This window comes from Pyxicephalus adspersus, chromosome Z, assembly GCF_032062135.1.
Source record: "Pyxicephalus adspersus chromosome Z, UCB_Pads_2.0, whole genome shotgun sequence".
NCBI classification, from domain to species: Eukaryota; Metazoa; Chordata; class Amphibia; order Anura; family Pyxicephalidae; genus Pyxicephalus; species Pyxicephalus adspersus.
In genome coordinates, this window is record NC_092871.1 from 731,820 (window position 1) to 740,162 (window position 8,343).

Consider the following 8,343-nt stretch of genomic DNA (forward strand, 5'->3'; position numbering starts at 1 on the left):
TGAAGACCAGCAAATCTGGGGATGTTAAGGAGGTCGGCCCGCACCATCAGGGTCATCAGTTTAAAATAATATTTCAGGAACTCAGTGATTCATAAGCTTCTCTGAGCCTTTTATCTCCTCTGGGGTTGAATGATTCCACAAATGTTTTTGGTGAATCATTTTCTCCAATTTCTTTATTTTTGGTGCTGAAACTCTTACAAATCCTTTCCATCATGTCAGTGTTTTTTTACGGTGGGGGGAGGTCAGGGATCGAACCCCAAATACAATACAATTTATTATTTTATTATTAAACAGGATTTATATAGCGCCAACATATTAGGCAGCGCTGTACATTATAATGTATACCCCTCATCACCCAATCCTCAGGGATGTAAATATAAATCTGTTGCGGACGATTGATGGGGTCATGTTATGATCGATCATCTGAATGCTTCCAGCTACCAATCATTGTATACCAGCAGACAGAGTACACATGGTGCCGAATTTACTATTCATTTATCACTAGGTCACATGATGTGATGACATCACTAATGCCAGCTATACACTGACCAATAGAAACAATGGATCCAAAGCAAATCTATCAGAAAATAATTTCCAATCAATGTGTGATTGATATATTGATTAGAAGTGTCACCAATTACCAATAATGTAACGCAGTGGGAGGAGCTGTCCCTGCTATTCATAGAGCAGAAAGGGGGCGGCATTGATCAGGAAAAAAACAGGGCTGGTCGATGGGTGAATATTCAATATCTATGGGATAATGATTCACCCGATCATGTACTGATCCCTGTAATGGTGACATTGCAAGTCTTTTCTGTATATTAGAAGTGTTTTTCTTCGTTTTCGGTCTCAGCTCTGTCTGAACAATTCCAAGCAAAATATCTTTGGGTGAATTATTGAGCAATGAGACGAACAGTACAAAAATGTTGTCTTTCATCGTTTGGGGGAGCCAGAAAGGGTTAGATTGCCCTCAATATATATTTTATATGACCGCCTCTGATTGGATGAAAGTGTTTCTTACTGCAGGGACTGATCATGTGACTTGTATGTATGTGTGTATATGTGTGTGTATGTATGTATGGGTGTGTATGTATGTGTGTATATGTGTGTGTATATGTATGTATGTGCGTGTATATGTATGTATGTATGTATGTGTGTGTGTGTATATGTGTGTGTATGTATGTATGGGCGTGTATATGTGTATTTATGTGTGTGCATGCATGTGTATGTATATGTATGTGTGTATATGTGTGTGTGTATGTATGTGTGTATATGTGTATGTATGTATGTGTGTGTGTATATGGGTATGTATGTGCGTGTATATGTGAATGTATGTGTGTGTGTATATGTGTGTTTGAATATGTGTGTGTATATATGTGTGTATATGTGTGTGTGTATATATATATAAATGTATGTGCGTGTAAATGTGTATATATGTGCATGTGTATATGTATGTGTGTGTGTGTATATGTGTGTCTGTGTGTGTGTATATGTGTGTGTATATGGGTATGTATGTGCATGTATATGTGAATGTATGTGTGTGTGTATATGTGTATGTATGTGTGTGTGTATATGTGTGCTTGAATATGTGTGTGTATATATGTGTGTATATGTGTGTATGTGTGTATGTACATGTGTGTGAGTATGTGTATATATATGTGTGTGTATATGTGTGTCTGTGTATGTGTGTGTGTATATGTGTGTCTGTGTATATGTGTGTGTGTATATACATGTGTGTGTATATATGTGTGTATATGTGTGTATGTGTGTATGTACGTGTGTGTGAGTATGTGTATATATATGTGTGTGTATATGTGTGTCTGTGTATGTGTGTGTGTATATGTATGTGTGTGTGTGTATATGTGTGTCTGTGTATATGTGTGTGTGTATATATATGTGTGTGTGTTGTATACGTTGCTGTATCTTTCAGTGCTGCAGTGAGCAGTGTTCAGGTTGCGGTGATTTATGCACTGCCATCTTCTCATGTACGTTATTTTTCTTTTTTGCGCTTTCAGAAAATGAATTTGGAAGTGTAATGTGTCTTATGCAAATCTTGTTACAGTAGCAGAAAACAATCGTCAGGACGTTTCCTTATCTGCCATTTCCATTTTTATCTTATTTCGCCTCCTCGGGAGCAAAAAACGCTGCGGCCGACGCTATCGGGGGGAGCTGGAGGAATAATGGGAGCTGTGCCAGGCGCAGGAACGTTTGACAGATCTCCTGTCTACGTCTGATCTGCACTCAGGGTGGTCGGTTACTTGATTTTTCACGATGCTCCGGTCTATGTTAGCGATACAGCGATCTCTATTACACTATTGGTGGTTTTGCATCTTCTCTGTCAGGGGTTTTATGATGGAGCGACAGCACTTCGGTGTTTTCTGTCACCTTCAGGTCCACTATGGCCACACATTACAATGTACATTGCAGCAAACTGACCTGCAGGTCCTCACCTGGTTCTGGTCTGTAGATAATGAAACATTCTTTGCACATCGCGCTATCGCTACATTCACTAAGCTAAGTGAATAATGATAAGATGAATAGAATGATTCACCTTGCTAAGTGAATGGCCTGAATTCCTTCAGTGAATTGGCCCCATAGTCAGTGGGTCATGTGACCTCTGTGAGATGTTATGCGTCTCTGGCAGCGTCAAGCATGCTGCATGTAACATCATGATCTGTGACAGGTCCCCTATATATTTGCTGTCATTAGAAATCATTAACATCCAGGAAGACAGCGCTGCGTTGGCTTTGTGACTCCTGCAATTTATTAAACAGCATTCTGTAGAAATGAGCGGTTTGAGTTCTTGCTGGATAAGCTGCGTCGCATTGTGCAGCCCCCCTCCCAATCTCTGGCACCTCCTCACAGATGTCCGCTGCATCTTCCAACGCGTTTCGCTCTGTGTGTCAACAGTAATTCACTGTAACAGCTGTCTGTGCTGACAAGATGCGTGTCACATTCTGCAATGGGTGGGGGGCTCCTCTGCTGCACCACAATGTGCTGCAATATATAGTCTGTGTTACATTACAGGATTCGGTTTTGTTTGATGGGAATCACTCCTGTATGAGAGTTAAATATTGTGAGTAAAACGTTATCATTGTGCAGCACTGGACGGGAAGTAGAATCTGCACATGTAATAAAGAAACAACCCCTCCGTGTATTTATATCATTGTGGGTTATGGCGGATCTGTCAGTGAATAGTCCTGGTGCTAGTGAATAGTCCTGGTGTCAGTGAATAGTCCCTGTGTTGGAACAATATCATCCAGGATGGTCAGTGGCACAAGAGAAGAGTTGGGGGCAGCTGTACACAAAGTCAATCAAATTGTGTGGCTTGGTGTTTCCACATTATACCGTTACTTGGTGCCCCCCGCATATTGCTGGATACATAACACAATGCAGGCCCACAGGGGTGGTCCATAGATCAGTCATAAGGCCCCACCTAGGCAGCAGGCTACAGCAATGGTCCCCCAACCCTCAATAAACACTCAGCACTGGGCCACCACTGCTTCATCTTCAATGTAGGTCCAAAACTACTACTACTACTAATTGGATCACGTTATGCGAGATTCGATTAAAAACAAAAAAATTGGTCCAAAACTACCCCAGGAAATTGGAGGCAGGTAGGTCCAGTGATGTCCAAATATGATCCCATGAAGATCCCTTTCAGCATCAACTGCTGCATTTGGTAAACCCATCCTTTGGTCAGCCTAGGACAGCTGTCCTCGGCTGTCCTCTTGATTGATTGGTGGACAGATGTCCTGCCCCCCTGGGCTGAGTTTCTGTTATTGCATCCAGCGAATCTAGCATGCTCGGGGGTGGGTCAGTGGCCAATCTACATTGTATAACTGCTGTGTAGAATGGAGCAATCACTGATCAGGCTGTGCTGCATGATCACAAATCTTACAGGGAATGTGGTACAGGGCTCTGTACATAGTTGGAGTTCTACTTGCAGACTGCACAAGATCTGATACGTGTTCGGTTTTTGTGATTTATGTTTATTTATACATTATATGTTTTTTGTGTTCTATGAACCATCACATGATCAGAAATAAACTTCGGTCTGATTCTTTATAAACATTTAAGGCGGGATCACCTTCATCCAATCACAAGCAGAGGCGTGTCTTAGGATGGGTTTTAATATTTAACTTCAGGTAACCCATCCTGCTCACCCCACTCACCTCCTTCATATTCTCCCCTGCTTGTACCCTTCATAACATCTTTCTCCCCCATTCCTTCACCTTGACCCGTAAACCAATTATGCTCCTCCCTCCCCATCACCTCCATCCCCTCCCCCACTATGTACATATTTCTTCTGTTTGTTACAAAGTTGCCAGAGAAAGGCCAACACATAAACAGTAATCAGAGTAACGAGCATCCCCCGCCTGCTAATGCAGTAATCAGATATCTCACTCTGAACACTGTTATTTCCTTGGGATCTTCTGTGAATACAATATTTTATTTTTAGCAGGCGCAGAGCAGAGAGATTGTGTGTGCAGAAGGATGAATTTCCTTTGTGTAATATAGGAGCGGGAAATGGCAAACCTACAGCAGCCAATCACAACCCTAGAAAAATAATTACTTGGAAAGGATGCAGCTGATTGGCTGTTATAATACATCTCCTCTTTTTTACTGGATGATGAACATCCTGACTAACCTATCAATCCTCAGTTATTGGTACCAAAAAATTAAAATGATCTTGTAGCCCTAGCATCTGTAATCCTTTATTGTATTACCCAGAGGTCCCATTGTCCAGATCAATAGCTTTTACTTGGCTGTTTTACTCTTTAAATTTTAGTGATTTCCCTTTGACATCCCTGCAGGGGTGCTGGGGACACCCCAATTCCTCTGGTACAATACAAGGAACAATCCTATAGGGAAGAGGAACCTGATACACACAGCTTAGTTTGACATTGTTGTAATTGGCATCTACAGAACAGAAGCAGGTGAGAGTCTGCAACCAAATGAGTAGTGCATAATGGTGAGGGGTCATTGTTAGAACCAACCGATAGTAAATTGGTCCTATTAACAACGATAACTTGAAATATGTGGACAGAAAAGGGGAATTCTCATGACACGAGCAGCAAATGAATAATTTTACACAATGCACAGGAGACATATAATTAAACAAAAGACAGAACATACAGAAAGGTTTTTTGTCTAAATTATATTCAATCAAAATTTAAGAGTAGTATCAAACTGCAACATATAAGACGTTGTCCCAGCCTCATCAAATTATGTGAGGTTGTAGGGATATTGTACTATACCAGGGTCGGCGGGTTTAAAACCTCCAATCATTTAATCATGTTGATTGTTGTACCTAACGCGTTTCGCCCTAACTGGCTTCCTCAGGGGTATCGGTTTATTAACAAACGTTTGGCACTTGTAGTGATTACTTCTAAATTAATAAGAATTTTTTCATTATGTAGTACATACAGGTATATTTGTATATAGGTGACTGTGCCAAAGATTTGTTGATAAACCAATATCCCTGAGGAAGCGAGTTAGGGCGAAACGCATCGGGTTCAAAAATAATCATGAATATATGAATGGAGGTTTTAATCCTGTATGGCAAATAATAAACATGATTGGCTAGATGTTTTATGTCTAGAGCCCCCTAGGGCCAAAGTGAGATTGTTTAAACCACAAGAAATTTTTGTGGCCTATCTTTGAACCTGTTATGTTCTCTGTTTGTATTACTCATTGAAAATATAATATAATACACTTTTTTGCCAAAAAAACTCTGCTTTTTCTCTTTCTCCTTATTTTTCACAACCCCTGTACTATACAAATAATACTATTCGAAAGATAAACTGTTCCTATTTATCCAGGGTGTGTGCTTACTGTACACGTGTGATCCGTTAGTCTCTTGTTTAATTCTGACGCGTTTCGCCTTAGTGGTTTCTTCAGGAGAACTTAAGACCAATATACTATTGGTCAAAATCATATACAAGTGAAATAATGAACAATGAATAATGAAGAGTTGCATGTTTTCACACAGAATATATAAATTCATAGATAAATGCTAACATAAGGAGCAATGGTTCTCAAAAATGAACATATCAAAAGGTATGAATGACATAATAAATATGTATATGTACAATTATATCAGTGAAGTCTTACTTTGTAAGACTAATGAGTATAATACATAAATGGAAGAGCAAATAAGGAATCAAACTTTTTGTAGGAATGAACTTGTTAGCCTTACTTGGTTTATACAGTTTATCTAACTGGAAATAAATCCCCCTCCCTATATTTACACAGGAGAAATATGACAAAATTTGTGCTACTTCCCCTTATATAAATTTATCCAACACCTAGGCAAAAACCCCACCCAGAGAATTCCCTCCCACAGAATAAAATCTCCTCTTACCATTTTGCACAAAAAATCTCCCAACAAAAATCTCATCCTAGCACTCTACTGCAAGCCCCTCCCCTTGGTGTCATGTGACTTCTGAGGAGGAGCCTGGGAGAGCCTTCGAGGAGCCCCCAGGTACCCCACTGATAACGGTACAATCTCTCTAGTTTCCGGCTTTCTTCTTGCCCTCCTTGGGGTGTTGTAAGACCTTTGCATTATATAAAATACCTAATCCAGGTCAGTACTTCTGAAGCCATCGGTATGATAGCCAAGCAAATAGTATTTTCACCTAAGGCTGCCCCCCTCACCTATCATTTCCATAAAATGTTATATTGATGTAGTTATATCACTTTGCGTAATGTGATTGATTTGCTAAGGGAATCATTCACTAAGCTTGGTAAATAAAGTGAATCTTCTTCCACTGCCAGCAGCCAATCAGATGCAGGGAAAAGAGAATTCTCTTCTTTAGTAAATCATCATTGATATAAATCTGACAATAGCAGATACTGAAGAAATATCCCCGAATCTTCTGATTGTATGTTCAGGGTGAGGAGGAGGCGCCCCCGAGCAGAGGAGAGGCCGTGAGTCTGCTGGAGCGCTAATTTGTGTCACCGCCATCACATGAAATAATAATTTCAAAATTCTATCTGATGTTTATACAGAAATGTTACAAAGAACTCCTTGTCATTTATTGGATCCAACCAGACCGCCAACCCTTGTGCCAGCTTCCCCTGCCCGGGTAATGGTGATACCCCTCCAATGTGGCCAAACAAGCTGTCACCTCTTTATAAATACTCCCACCTGGCACAGCCCCACCCCCGGCCCTCATTTATAGAATAGATCAGTGTTTTCCAACCGGAGTTCCTCCAGAGGTTGCTGGGGGTTCCTAGCAATAAGCAGTTTGCACCCCTCAGGTCAGTATAAGGGACCCCAATTATGTTTTTGGCTATCTGTAAGGGTGACATTCTTCCCACTGGCCAGCAATGTAAGGGGAATTCTTCCCACTGACCCCCACACTAATATACTGTGATCTGTGGATATAATAATTATAGAAGGGGGGCCCTGAAGACCTGAAAGTTATAATAAGGGGCCCCATGTGTAAATGGTTTATAAAAGCTATATTAGTGGGTCAGCTATAAAAATCAGAATCAAATCACCAGAAATGAATGAATCCTGAAAATCAAGGTGCTGTTGGGGCAGATATAGGGAGAAGGTGATCACATGACCTCAAAGTTCAGAACTAACCTTAGAAAGTTTTATTTTACAGAGGGAGAAGTTTGTGTTGGAGCCGACTGCCTGCACAATTAGGGGTGGTTGGTGGGGGCACCCAAAGATCTGTAATCTGGGATCATTATTGTTTCTGTGCTATCATTTGTTTGTGGAATGTTTCCTGTGCAGTATTTTTCTATGTGCGTGTATGTATGTGTGTATATGTATGTGTGTGTATATGTGTATTTATGTGTGTGTATGTATGTGTGTATATGTGTGTGTGTATGTATGTATGTGTGTGTATATGTGTGTGTATGTATGTATGGGCGTGTATGTATGTGTGTGTGTATATGTGTTTGTATGTGTGTGTGTATATGTGTATGTATGTGTGTGTGTGAATATGTGTGTGTATATATGTGTGTATATGTGTGTGTGTGGATGTACGTGTGTGTGTATATGTATGTGTGTGTGTGCATATGTGTATGTACATGTGTGTGTATATATATAAATGTATGTGCGTGTAAATGTGTATATGTATGTGTGTGTGTGTGTGTATATGTGTGTATGTGTGTATGTACGTGTGTGTGAGTGTGTGTATGTGTATATATATGTGTGTGTATATGTGTGTCTGTGTATATGTATGTGTGTGTGTGTATATGTGTGTCTGTGTATGTGTGTGTGTATATGTATGTGTGTGTGTTGTATACGTTGCTGTATCTTTCAGTGCTGCAGTGAGCAGTGTTCAGGTTGCGGTGATTTATGCACTGCCATCTTCTCATGTA